Source organism: Pipistrellus kuhlii, unplaced genomic scaffold (assembly GCF_014108245.1).
Source record: "Pipistrellus kuhlii isolate mPipKuh1 unplaced genomic scaffold, mPipKuh1.p scaffold_m20_p_1, whole genome shotgun sequence".
NCBI lineage: Eukaryota > Metazoa > Chordata > Mammalia > Chiroptera > Vespertilionidae > Pipistrellus > Pipistrellus kuhlii.
In genome coordinates, this window is record NW_023425404.1 from 135,440,326 (window position 1) to 135,455,628 (window position 15,303).

Below are 15,303 nucleotides of genomic sequence, written 5' to 3' on the forward strand. Positions count from 1 at the left end.
TTACATGTATTTTGTGCGTTGGGCCTCTAGTTTGTACTAATTTATTTCCTATTGATGCTGGCTGCATGGGTGTTTGTTTTATTTTCCCAGTGCTTTTCTATCTCTCTAAATTTATTTCTTAATTCTTGAAAAAGAAACTTGATGCTGCCAAATACGTTTCATCTCACCTGCCAGGAAAATAGTCAGTGCATGCTCACCTACCTCATAGGCCAGAGCATCTTTCAAAGTTTAGTTCTTTTTACAACGTATTCAAAGTTTATTCTCTCTCTACATAATATTAACTGTAGTTGTGAGATTTTCTTTAAGGCACATGTGTCAAACACAAGGCCCGCGGGCCAAATCCGTCCCGCCAGGCCTTGCAATGTGGCCCGCACCGCGCTGTCGTCACTGCACTCCGCTGCGTTTCCATCACAATGACAGTTTATGACTGTTCAGTAAACCATTCGGCCCGCGATTTAGGCTGGATTTTAGATTTTGGCCCCTTCTCTGATTGAGTTCGACACCCCTACTTTAAGGCATAGTAAAGGCTGAGCTCTATCTTTTAATTAGATAATACTCTGTGATTTTTTACATTATTAAATTAATTTGGTTACATTTTATGTATTTTTCCATATTCAGGTAGGGTCTTGATTGCGCAATTGATTTAATTTTTTTTTTTAAAGAGGCATTTACTCAAAAAGAGAGAGTTATACCTTATGTTAGGAAGTTGAGAATATTTGCTGCTGGAATTCAGGGTGGTGACTGTGAAGGCAGGGCTGCTCCCCCTGAGAGAAGATGTTGGAGCAGCAGAGGCTGTGGTACAGCAGGAGGGACAAAAGGTGAGGGGGCAGTGGGAGGGTACAGGGGAGCCATCCAAGCTCTGCAAGCTGACAGAGCAGATGGGAAGGAACAAAGGAGCCAGCAAATGATACAATGTTGTGTGAAGCAGTCCCCACTCAGAACTCTTCAAAGATTCAATAAATTCACTAAATCACAACATTCTGACTGAGATCGAAATCTGGAAGAAATAGTGAAGGAGGGTACACTCCCATCAGGGTTTGACATGACAGAGAACTAGAAGAGCGCACATGGACAAGAGCTCAGAGGCCTCCAGAAACAGCCGGAAGCACATTTTATAGCGAGCTTGAGCTACTGCTAGATTTACAAGTAGGAACGAGGCCATCTTTATTCAAATTTCCAAAGGGTAGGGGACACTGCTGTTGGTATCTCTATTAGAGTAAAATATATTTAAAAATACTAATGTTTTCATTTCCTTTAATACAGTTTGTAAATAAAGTTGAAATACAGTTTTTATTTTCAGAAGAATAGCTTCAGAGCAACCAAATTCAAATAATATCATTTAATTGCATGTGTTTTGTTTAGGCCTACACTAAAAATATAGTAATGATTTCTTAGAGAAAAGTGTGGCATAAAGACAAATTCACATACCAATTTTATTTTTGCATCTAGCTATGTACAGAGGATGGCTTAATAGCATACACTTTTGCCTCTCTTCTTAGGAAATAGTAATGCATGATTCCTAATCAGTGCAACAATTTGAAAATAAAGTATGTAATACTTTTGAAGAATTTTAACTAAACATTTTCTTACTCTGCATTTATAAAATTTCAACAACATTAAGAATAATGATAATTTTCACTGAAACAACTTTTTTTGACTTTTTATATTCTACTAGAGGCCCAGTGCACAGATTCATGCACCTCTGCCTGGCCTGTGGGGATCAGAGGACCTCCACACCCCTGCAGCCCAACCTTACCCACCTTGGATTAGAAACGTAACTATGATAAAGTTACAGAATAAGTAAATTTCCATTATTTAAAATAGTAAGATCTATGCTACCCTAAAATGTGATTTTCTTGTTCTTGAGTAGCAAAATTTCAGTAATTTTTGTTTTTATACATAACATTTGTTCCTTTTAAATTCTGTACTAGTTTGAAAATGATCACAAACTATATTATACCATTAGTGGTTTTCAGTGAGAGAAAAAGAAAGTTGAGCCTGAAATTTCTTGGTTTTAATGACTCCTTTGCTAAGCAATGAAAATATTTATCTTCTACCAGAAGTTTTATAGGTGGTAAAAGTTAGGAATAAAAAAATAAAAATAAAATAAATAAAAAACTTCCTAAGATTAGTTTTTAAAGTGTGGAAGGCTCTGGAATCAAGATTTTTGTGATTCAAAACCACCACTGGGTAGTTTTGTAACCTTGGGTAAACTGTTAAACTTCCCAGTACCTCAATGTCTTTATTCCTAACAGGAGATTATAATATTTCTTTTATAAAACTATTTGGATGACTGAATGAGATCAGCTATGTAGAGCTGCCAACATACTGCCAGACATAAATATTAAGACTCAGTAACTGCTAACTTCTATTATTGTTCTTAAATGATGTGGGTTAAAAAATGGCCATCACAGATGAAGGTTTAAATAAAAATATATGTGCACATACATATGTCTGTATCTCATTGTTTGTGTTAAGGCAGCCATCTGGACCAATAGAACAGTGCTGGGCAAGGTCTATGCTGACGGTGGCCAGCGGCTTTGTGACTGGTGAATTCAGCTTCTCCACATCTCACTTTCCCCATTTGTAAGACGAGAGTTTAGACAAGAGGATGTCTATGGCTCTTATCTAATTCTAATAGTGGTTGATTCAATATTTTTTCTAGAATATATCTGTAGTATCAAATAGGAATGTGCAGAGACATAGATAAGTAAAGTGGCTCTCAAGAGAGAGAAAAAAGACTGAGAGTGTCTCCTGCCAAATTCACTCAGCAACAATAGCACCATACATTCTAATATATTGGCATGGCAGAGAACTAGGATAGCAAGCATAAAAAAAGAGTTTAATGCACTGAATGTTTGTGTCCTGCAAAGTTCACATGTTTAAATTCTAGTCCCCAATGTGATGGCATTGAGAGTAGGGTCTTAGGGAGGTAAATAGGTCACGAGAGTGGAGCCCTTATGAGTGAGATTAGTGTGCTGATGAGAAGCAACATGAGAGTTTGCTCTCTCTGCTCTGCTCTCTGCCATGTGAGGATATGGGAAGACAACCATCTGCAAAGCAGGAAGAAGCTCTCACCAGGCACCTTGAGCTTGGATTTCCCAGCCTCCAGAACTGTCAGATAAATCTTTGTTACAGTCTACAGTCCTATGTCATAGCAGCCTGAACTAAGTCAAGAGTGAGTTTTCCCAGTCCATTTACGGTACTCATTCATTCATTCATTCTTTCATGTGAAACTAGAGTCCCGGTGCATGAAATGTATGCACGTGGTGGTGGGGGTGGGGTGTGGGGGAGGGGTGGTGTTCCTCATCCCAGCCTGCATCTCCTTGCAGTTCGAGAGCCCTCTGTCAGTTGGACATCCTTAGATCCTTAGCGCTGCGGAGGAGGTGGAGAGGCTCCCTCCAGGCACTGCCGCTGTGCTTGCCAGCCATGAGCCTGGCTTCTGGCTAAGCAGTGCTCCCCCTGTGGGAGCGCACTGACCACCAGGGGGCAGCTCCTGATTTGAATGTCTGCCCCCTAGGGGTCAGTGCATGTCATAGCGACCAGTCATTCTGCCATTCAGTCAAGTTACATATTAGCCTTTAATTATATAGGATTAATGAACATGTACTATGTGCTAAGCATTGTAGGAGAAGCAAGAAATACAGAAATAAATATTTGCTTTCTGTATATTTAGTGGGGCAGGCATACAATTACCATCATTTTGGAAAAGACTATGTCATATGACTATGTAAGTCATTCATAGACCTCTAGTCACTTATCTGAAGGTGGTGAACTCCATTTCCAGATTGTATCTTTTACGTATTGTCTATCAGTTTTTCTCTTCTATAAAATGAAAATACTTATAATATCTGCCTTAGAGAATATGAAGAGGGTTTAATAATAAAATATTGGTAAAGTTATTAGTAAGTTAGTAATAAATACTAGGTTTGGTTTTTGTTTTTTAATTCAAAAAGGGAACAATATAGTTTAGTGATCAGAAGCTTGGTCTTTGGCGTTAAACAATTCAGTTTTAAATACCATTCACTCTCTGTGTGTCCTCAGGATATTCTGTATTCTTTAAGTATATCCTCCCTCTAAGGGCAGAAACTATGACTGCCCTTTGGTTTGCTGGCATGATAACATTTTAAAATGCATGTAAAGTACTCTAAAGTGCCAGTGCATTTTAAAATAAAGATGACAGAGAATTAAAGATGCCCTCGTGAGCAACATGTACACATATATATTACAGAACATCTTAGATCAAGGATCTTAGAGGTAGAGCCTAAGACAGGAACTCTTATTCCAATGACATTAGGAAAGTTTCCTGAGGAGAAGCAGGGGGAGGGGAACAAGGTAGGATAGGGAAACACACTAACCAAGCCTGTGGCCTCATTTGGACACTTGCTTAAGTCTGATCTCTTGGGGAAGTTTTGAAACACAAATTGCACCATAGGGTTAGTCTCACATTATGACGAGTGGACCAGTTATTGTACTGCTGTGTCTGTCTGTCATTGATCGGCTCCTTGAAGGAAGGGTGAGGGGTCAGTCCCTTAAGAAAGTAGCTCCCTATAGGCCAAGAGCAATTCTCTGGGGGGGAAAAAAAAAGCAACAGTAAATTTTTCTAGACAACAATGCAGCAACAGAGTGATAGGTACAGATGGATGCAAGGTCTTGATGTACTATTGTTAAGGAAACTGGCTCTTTAATAGCTTAACTCTCATGGAGTGAAGGAAGACAGGAGTTTAAAGTTTTTCTTGATTTATAAAGGCAATATGTTCAATGTCTTCTGTTAGACCCTAGAGCCCTTTCTTTCTCTGCTTTGGGCTGCATTTCCTGGAAGGTGGAATGCATGCACTGTATCAACTGTGCTCTTGACTTTTGGCTTCCCATTGAGTCAGACCAATGGGATCACCTTCAGGAGCATAAGGAGCAAGACGAACTCCATTCCTATATTGTTTACATGTGCTGGCGGTCATGTGCCTGTGCTGAAGGTCACAGTACCTCAGACAACCCACTCTGTCAGGGTTTGGTAAATCCTTCCTCTCTTGTCATTTTACTTATTTTTTTCTTTCTCAGTACATTTTATTTTTAAAATAACTTTACTCTTTGATTATATTCAGGTAGAAATAAAATGCGAAGACAAAAATATAAATAAAATTAAAATGATACAGTATACCCCAAAAATACAATAACAAAAATTCTATTTCTTCCTAGTCTTCTTGTACATTTATGTAGGATTTTAAAACAAAATTAGCACTGTAAAATGCTCACATGTCCTTTTTTATTTTATATTACAGAACAACCAGTTCTTTAGGACATTAAATATTGTATAAAAACACGATCTTCAGCCCAAGTGGCTTGGCTCAGTGGTTGAGCATTGATCTATGAACCAGGAGGTCATGGTTTCAATTCAATTCCTGGTCAGGGCATATGCCCGGGTTGAGGACTCAATCCCCAGTCTGAAGGGGTGCAGGAGGCAGCCAATTAATGATTCTCTCTCATCATTACTGTTTCTCTCTCTCTCTCTCTCTCGCCCTTCCTCTCTGAAATCAATAAAAATATATTTTAAAAAACAACAATATGATCTTCAGTTGGGTGCTTCACAAATTAGAGCTAAACCATAATTTATCCCCAATATTTGGATATTCAGATTGTATTGAATATTTGCTATTAAAACTAATACTACATTTAAACATCATTCTTTATACATACTTCTATGTATGCATGTTTACTTTTTTAGAGATAAATTTTTAAAGATAAAAGGAGTAGAGTAACCAGCACAAAGAGTGTATTTTTAAGCCTTTTGATGCATTTACCAAACCACTCTCTACACAGGTTGTACCAGTTTACAGTGACACCAATAAATAGTCTAAGAGGCCCATTTTATCCTCATATTTCTTGGCAAGATAGGAAACTGTCACCTCCCACCTTTATTGTTATGCATTTTATGGGGGAAGGGAGAAGGGTGTCTTGTTTTTTTTCTAAAGGGTTGGAATTTTCCATGTTTACTGGTCATTGACGTTCCCTCTGTTTTTTGAAGCAGTCCCTGTCTTTCAGAAGGCATCTTGCACATTGGCATGGTCTTATCACATGCTCTTCCTTAGTGGGCAAGGGCATGAAAGCTTTTCCACATTTCAAATTAAACAGGCTCTCTCCCAAATGACTAGAATTAGAAAGGCTTGTTTTCTGGGCATTCATGCTCTAGTTTAATGTCTCGGTAATACCACAGAGAACTAGGTCATATTCTTCAGGTTATGGGGGATTTCTGACCATTCCATGGGACCTTTCGGAGGCATGGCAGTAACAAGCAAACTTTTGGCATTTCTTTCAGACTTTTTTTTTTTTTAATATATTTTTATTGATTTCAGAGAGAAAGGGAGCGGAAGAAAGAGACAGAAGCATCAATGATGAAAGAGAATCATTGACTGGCTGCCTCCTGCACGCCTCCCCCTCACTTGGGATGAGCTTGCCACCTAGGCATGTGCCTTGACCTGGAATCCAACTGTAACTTCCTGGTTCATAGGTTGCCGCTCAACCCTTGAGCCATGCCAAATGGGCTCTTTCGGGCTCTTTAAAACCGGGTCCACCAAAACCACTTCCTCGCGCTGCTTCCAGCAATCCTAACCTGATCCTATAGTCATATTTGCATAGCAAAGTCCAGCCTTCTTAGCAAGAATCACCTCTGGAACGTGGTCACGTTGATAACATGCATCCCCCATGTGGGAAACATGAAACTTTCTGCGCAGGAACTAAAATGAGTCCTTGGATTGTGAACATTGCCACTAGCTTCTTAGCAGGCTCTATGAGGATTCTCCGGTTTGGGGGAAGAATGGCTCAGCCACTGGGATATCGCACACTCCTCTGGCACAGGAGGGACCCCCATCCTCGAAGGTCTGAGGCATCATGGTGGTTCTGTCGGTGAAGTGGTCAGTAATGACGACATCGCCGGCTGAACCTCTTCCCTCAGGGAACCGCAAGCTGTGGTCACTGTGACATGAGTACAGCCCTCCTCCTTCAGAGCCCAGATGCTTGCCTGATAGTTGACTTTTGAAAGCATGATGGTATGCTGCCTCCCATGCCTTGCAAGGAGGATGCAATCAACATTCTTCATCTAAGGCATCAGAAGGCTTGCCAAGTGGAGTAGCCACATATTTCTAGGTTCTTCCTTCTGAGATTTCTGTGATGATTCCCATCTTCAGGGCTGTGAAGGTGGGCAAGCGGGGCGAAGAAGCAGAGCAGGTTCCCTTTCTTGTCACTACCTGGAAGAGTGCTAATGAGGCTTCGCTCTAGCTAGCTTCGCGATGGAGCATGCATCCTGCTTAAACCATTGTAAAGAGTTTCCTCATTAAGATTTCTTCATAGCCCTAGCTGGTTTGGCTCAGTGGATAGAGCATTGCAGTTTGGATCGGGTCAAGGGCACAGGCCCAGGTTGAAGGCTCAGTCCTCAGTAGGGAGTGTGCAGGAAGCAGCCAATCAATGATTCTCTCTCATCATTGATATTTCTATCTCTCTCTCCCTCTCTCCATTCCTCACTGAAATAGATTTAAAAAAATTTTTTTTTAAGATTTCTTCATATAACATGAAGTTTGTTATTTGTTTCCTTAAGTGAATCTCACTAATGTAGGTGCTACATCATTTCATTATAAAAATGGATATTTTCCTTACACTAAAGTCTAGACACAATTTATTGCACTAGTAAATTCTCACTTGAAATGCAACGAATATGATAGCCTGCAAGTGTGAAATATTATTCATATGGCTATTTCTTATGGAAACCTTTAATAAAATCTGAGGAATTAAAGTTGAATTGTAATTCATTGAAGTTATTACTATAGAAGATTAAAATAATATATTCCAGAAAATTAGCACATTCACAGTAGCCTTATTATCTTACTAGAGACCTGATGCATGAAATTCATGCAAGGGCCTTGGTCCTGGCTCCCCGACCCACTGCCACCACAGCCAGGGGCCGACTGCCAAAGTTGGGGTCTCTGCCATCTCTGCCACAGCCCCCACCCACTGCGGCTTTGTCTGGAAGGAAGGATGTCCGCTGGAAGGACATCCAGTCTAATTAGCATATTATGCTTTTATTATTATAAATGACCATGTATAAATGAGTATCATCTTAAAGACTTTGGCCTTTAGGCCAAACAAAACCAGAGTAAAAAATTCCAAGTCAGTTAATGCTTCCTCAAAATATACACTGTTACAATTTTTTTAAACATCTAATTAAAAAAAAAAAATTAAGGAAATATGTACAATGCCTCTTCCCAGAAAAGCTATGAAGCAATGTTGACATAAATTAAAAACCTAAATAATGGAATAAATATACTATGTTCATTGATTCAAGACTCAATATTGTAAAGCTGCCACTTTTCCCTAAATTAATCTAAAAATCAAATGAAATCCTAATCAAATTCCCAGGGGAGTTTTTGCAGAAATCTATATTGAAATGCATGAAAATAAACAAGGCAATCTTGAAGAACAAATGGGGAGAAACTATTCTATTCAATGTCAAAATAATTAGAGCTTCAGATGAATAGACATATAAACATGGATCGATGAATAGAATAATGAGTCAGAGTAGAATGCTCTGAGACTATGTAGATTTAATCTATGTCTAATGTAGCACTGTACAACAGTAGCAAAGCACAGTCTTTTCAACCAATAGCGTTATGTTAACTAGATAGTCATATGAAAAAAATAAACTTTAACCACTCCTTCACACAATGAATAAAAATCAATTTCAGGTGGATTATACTAGCAAAATGTGAAATGTGAAATAATCTATAACAGGGATGAGGAAACTTTCTCCTGCTAAGGGCCATTTGGATATTTATATCACTAGAGGCCTGGTACATGAAAATTCATGCACTGGAGGGGCTGTACAATTCCATAATACATCATCTATATATTGTATTGGTTGGCCACCACCCCAAGTCAAGTCTCCTTCCATCACCATTTATTCCCCTTTGACCCTCTTCTTCCCTCCCACCTCCAACCCTCTTTCCCTCTGGTAATTACCATACTGTTGTCTGTGTCTATCAGGTGGTTTTTTTTTTTTCTTCCTTAATTTCTTCACCTTTTCACCCAGCCCCTTAACCTTCTGCCCCTCTGACAGCTATCAGTCTGTCTCTGTATCCATGAATCTTTTTCTATTTTGTTCATTAGATTCTACTATAAGGGAAATCATATGGTAATTGTCTTTCTCACACTAGCTTATTTCACTTAGCATAATACTCTCCAGGCCCATCCATGCAATCACAAAGGGTAAGATTTCCTTCTTGTTTTTTACAGCCAAGTAATATTCCATCAATTCAATCTCTTTAATTAACATTAACAGATATGAAGAGGTCCTTCCTTTCTAACCTCATCCTTCAAATTTCCTTCCAGCCTTTGTCCAGAGGAGACTTGCCTCCTGTCTCCCCATCAGATACAAACAACAAAGGACTGATATCCAAAATATAGATAGAAGTCCTAAAATTTAATACAGAAAAGACAATCCAACAGTAATATGGCAACAGTCTTGGAAAGTCCCTCACAAAAAGTATATAAAAGTGGCCAATAGACATCTAAGAACATACCCAATATTATTAGACATCAGGGAAATGGAAAACAAAAACCATCTTTGTAGGTTTATTGTAGTGTACCATCAGAATGACAAAACCAGAAACAGGCAGGAAGATGGGATGGGGGGAGGAGCGGCTGGGGAGAGAGAGGTCACTGGGGGGAAAAGGAGACATATCTAACACTTTCAACAGTAAATAATTTAAATTTAATTTAAAATAAAAGAAACAAAACAGAAACAAAGTAGAGCAAACAAAGTAGAGCAAACAAAGTATTAGTGTCAATATGGATCAATAAGAGCTTCTATAAATTAATGGGGAATGGAGTATAAATTGTAACAGCCACTTTGGAAAGCTGTTTAGCAGTATGTACTCAAGTTGAATATAAGTGTTCTTCATAATCCCTCAATTTAACTCTTACCTTTATACAGTAGTTCTCTCCTTCTCCCCATTATCTGCTCTTTGACTTGCCATGTTTGAAGTCATCCACAGACAACCGTGGTCCAAAAAAAAATTAATGGAAAATTTGAGCAATAAACAATTCATGTTTTAAACCATGTGTTATTCTGAGTAAGGTGATGGAATGGCAAGCCCAGGACCTGAATCATCTCTTTGTCCAGAGTATCTACACTGTAACGCTCTCTGCCACTTAGTGACTTAGTAGTTGTTTTGTTATCAGATTGACTGTTGAAGTATCACAATGCTGTGTTTAAGTAACCTTGTTGTACTTAGTAATGTTCCCAAAATGTTACAGTAGTGATGTTGTCCATGCAGATATGCCAAAGAGAAGCCAGAAAATGTGTCCTATAAGTGACAAGGCGAGCACAGTACATTAAGATATTTTAAGAGAGACCAACTTCATATAACTTTTATAGTCTATTGTTATAATTGTCCTATTTTATTAGTAGTTATTGATATTAATCCTCTACTGTGCTTAACTTACAAATTAAAATGTATCATAGGTATATATAGATTTTAAAAAAAAACATAATATACAGAGGGTTCAGTATTATCTATAGTTTCAGGTCTTGGAATGTTTCTCCCATGAATAATGGGATACAACTGAACTCAAACAAAATGCACACTTGTGAACCACAGAAAAAATTCAGTAATATTCACCATATTATTGACAGCAGTCCAAAACTGGAAACAACCAAAATTCTCATCAATAATAAAATATGTAAATAAGCATACACAAATACTAATATTATTCAGGAATGAAAATGACCCCCCCCAAAAAAAAATAGTTACACACACACACACACACACAGAACCAAATAAGTGAAAGAAGTTAAATACATGGTGTTAATACGGTGTGATTTCATTTGCATAAACTTCACACTGGCAGAAACATTTCCAAGTGGATATATTTAGGGAGAAGAAAGGATTGAAATTGGGAGGGGTCTGAGATGAAGATCCGGGGAATTTAGGCTGCTGGTAAATGTCCCATTTCTTATGTCTGTTGTGTTTACACAGGTTTACTTGCCATAAGTTATAGAACTACACATTTAGGACCTTTTCACTTTTCTGTATGTATGTTATACTTTGATAGCTTTTTTAAATTACACAGACTCAAATAGAGAAAGTGATCACGAAATTGAAGTGGTCCATTTTAAGGCTTTTGTGATGGCAACTTGGACTCCAAGGACTTTCTAGAATATCTAATCAGTTTGAGAATGTTTCCTCTAAGTGACATGGGATTCACATATTACCCAATATTTTCTCTACATGCTTTTAATGCGTTTTTTCATAAGTAAAAGAGATAAAGAAAAAAAATTGATATTTTATAGTGTAAATACTATGTAAGTCAAATGATAGATGCTTTACATGCTTGTTTTTTAATCATCAGAACAATACTATAGTTCAGATTAAGAAATTGAGAATCATAAATATTAAGTAATGTGCCTGGTCATCTATCTGAAAGATGTGTGTCTGAGGACATAGCTAGTAAGTGTTAGAGTCCGATTTTGTTTAAACTACATACTTTGCACATGAAAATGACATGAGAAAAACCTGAACTTTATTGTCAAAGACCTGAACTTATGCTATTACCTCATCATTCATACTTGAAGAACCCTGGAGTAAGATAGTACTTAACCATTCTGAGTCTTGGTTTCCTTCTTTCTGAAACAGAAAACTGGAGGTTATTACTGCCCCGCCCACATCCCCTTCACCACCCAGAGCACCCATCTCCCATCTGCAGTGAGCACTGATTGACAAAAGCCCTCTTTGGTTAGACTATTGCCCCCAGAGTATTGTGCACACAGGAACCTCCATCTGTCTCCAGCAATCTCTACCAGTGCCTATTGGATACAAAAGGCTGGTTCATTGCATCTAGGAATTCAACTTCGTAGTGCAGTTTGTGCTCAGAGCTTTTCAGAGACCTCTTTCTTGCTTCACCTTTATTTCCTGTCCTGTCCTGCTTCCCTCATCCCCTTCTCTAAGGACACTTTCTCAGTAAATCCTTCTAGGAAGAGAATCACCCTCCTAGGCTTTTTGCTCTCAGATAATCAAAGCCAAAATAGAGTCACTCAAATATTATAAAAATAAAATGAAATAAATATAAGAGAAACATTTTTTTAATACACCATGAGGTTAGTCTAATTTTTTTTTTATTGATTTTTTACAGAGAGGAAGGGAGAGAGATAGAGAGCTAGAAATATCGATGAGAGAGAAACACTGACCAGTTGCCTCCTGCACACCCCCTACCAGGGATGTGCCCGCAACCAACGTTCATGCCCCTGACCGGAATCGAACCTGGGACCTTTCAGTCCTCAGACCGACGCTCTACCACTGAGCCAAACCGGCTTTGGCTATATGAGAAACATTTTATTAACAAGGATTATAAAAGCTGAATACTAATATATGCAGAATTATATAAAAAGTTATTATTTGTATTCCTTTTCCCTCAAGTATCAAAACTACCACATTTCAGGTACCTAGGGAACTTGTATTCTCTCTTCTCTCTCACATGTCAAATCAAGAAACTAGCTAATGTTCTGGCACCTGTGTCACTCAGCTAATCAGTCAAAGCACTGTGGCCTTAAGGTGGTGAAGTGTTCAAGAGAAGGAAGAGAAAAAAATGGGTCTGGTCAGCTTGCCTAGGTCACAAGTGCTTCAACCTGGGTAAATACATTTTGCTAATCTAGAGGCATGCAATGTTTTTGCTGGAGCACCTCCTAAAAGGATGTTTGAATTATGTTTTTTTTTTCCCCAGTATTTAGCTAAAATTTTATATTGATGTGTTAAGAGTAAAACATGATTGTAACTTCCAGTAAGTTGTGTGTTGCATTTGTATGTTAAACGTTTTTCACCAAAACATTAGCACGTCTAATTTAACTTGTTTAATTTAGTTAATGCCTGCCAAAGAACTTATTGCTAAAGCCAGTTCTTAACTGTGAAACCAATGATCTAAATTAGGCTTTTCTGTGAGAAGGAAAAACAAATCCTGATTTTGTTTTTCAGTCAAAACAAACATGCGAATATGTGTTCCCACCGGCTTCTCGCCTCTGAATTCTAAGGTATAGACATAGCATCATTTTCAGGAGGTAAAGTCATGGACGTTCAGTGCTGTAAGAAAGGAAACTGTCCTCTCCAGTGTTTTGCCTGATGCCTTTCTAGCTTTACCACCTTGGGGAGCCCCTTCATTGTCACTTCTCAAACTGTGTGTTTGTTTGGGACCAAGGGAACTTCACGTCCAGGATAATGAACCATGCTGATTTCAGACAAGTGAGGGCAAAGTGAAAGAGTCTGTGAAGTGAGAAATGGGAAAGGAGGAGTGGCCGCTGACAGGACATTCTGACCATCGGTTTTGAGAAACAATAAGGATGAGCTTTGAGGATCTGAAAAGTTATCCTCTGAAAAGTGCTCTGACCTGGGTAACCTCTGGAAAGCCTTCTTAGATTTCTGGGGCTATGCCTGTCACCTTTTTAGTCTCTGGGACACCCCCTGTTCAGCCAGACACCTGTAAATAAGGGACCTCCACTGGTCTCTAACCAGGATTTCTCCCAGGGAGAGACCACAGCTGAGAATATTTGTTACTCCTGGTTTCCTATTGGTAGTGGTTGTTGTTGTTGTTGTTGTTGTTGTTACCAAAGACCTGGTACATGAAATTTGTGCATGGGGAGGGGGTGGTTATCCCTCAGCCCAGCCTACACCCTCTCCAATCTGGGACCCCGTGGGGGATGTCCGACTGCCAGTTTAGGCCTGATCCCTAAACTGGCAGTTGTATATCTCTCTCACAAAATGGGACTGCTGTCTCCTAACAGCTTCTGCAAGCCAGCCTGATCACCCCCAACTGCCCTCCCCTGCTGGCCTGATTGCCCCCAACCGCCCTCCCTTGCCAGTCATCTTGTGGTGGACATCTTGTGACAACGTGAGGGTGCGAGGGCCACCTAGGCTTTTATTAGTGTAGATTATTATTAATCTTTGGTGGCAGGTACCTGAACTTCAACCTATTTCAGCACAAGACAGAAATAAATGATAAGAATAGTGGGGTCTCACAGGCCCCAAGGGCATAATGCAGTTGGGCCTCAGGAATGTAGAGGAATCAGGAAATGGAATTCTAGTGGCCCTTTTATTCATGCTCTTATTGGCATGTCTGATTCATGTTTCTCTCTCTCTCTCTCTCTCTCTCTCTCTCTCTCTCTCTCTCTCTCTCTCTCTCTCCCCTTTATTTGCTTTCCTGATCTATAGGATAGAATATCATGGCTGCTGAAAAATGCCCTAGTATAAATATGACCTGTTTTCCAGAAAAATACTGAACCCAACTCACCAGAGAAAGGAATCATATAGGGGATGACAGCGTCCTGTGCCCAGTTCTGGTTCATGGAGAATCATGGGTATGAATCGGGTTTGAAATGAGGCTTCTGAACAAATAAAACTTCCAGCATAGACACAAAGAGAAAAAGAGAAAACAAAAGAAAACACAACAACAACACACACACACACACACACACACACACACACACACTCACACACACACACAACAAGGGAAGAAAACACATTCAGCATACATGCGACACCTTCCAAGGCCACAGATGCCTGGGACAGAACTCCATCCTCAGCTGAATCTCTGGATTGCCTATTTTAGGAATATGTTCACATGAGTCTGTCCACAAGGGGATCAAGGGCTATATTCGCAGACTTAAGAATTTCACACAACAGAAGGGACATTATTGGTGCATTGGAGATGGAGCAGGAGTGAGCCATCTGCCCATGTAACCCCATCATACTTATTCATCGGCTGATAATGCAGGTGGGAGAAGGAGATAATTTGAAATGCTATGGGAAGAGAGGTGATTTTTTTAAAAACTGCATACCTTCGATGAGGTGATCAGATCATTTTCTGTCCACCCTCCTTCTCTCCTTCACCCTGGCCTGGCTTCCTTTCCTTACCTGTCACTTTCCCTACTTTCCTTTGTTTTTCCTGAGTACACTCTTCAATAAATCACTTTTATATGAATTTTTATTTCAGGGCATACACTTTGGAATGCCAACTTTAGATTCTTGCCCATTAGAATTATCTGAAAAGTTGGTTTATCTGAGCAAATGAAAATTCTTTGTCCAGACCATGAGTAAGAAAAGCAAAGTGTATTTTTATCCTAGAAAAAATAAGTTAGAAACTTTAGCTTTCGTATCACCTTTTTTCAAAATATATTTTTATACATTTCAGAGAGGAAGGGAGAGGGAGAGAGAGAGAAACATCAATGATGAGAGAGAATCATTGAATGGCTGCCTCCTGAACACCCCATAT

General features: G+C 39.1%; 1 pseudogene; it reads right to left on the minus strand.

Annotated features, from left to right (window-relative positions):
• Nucleotides 1-6,188: 6,188 nt before the first annotated feature.
• Nucleotides 6,189-7,175, minus strand: LOC118721373 (annotated as a pseudogene).
• Between the last annotated feature and the right edge of the window lie 8,128 nt (nucleotides 7,176-15,303).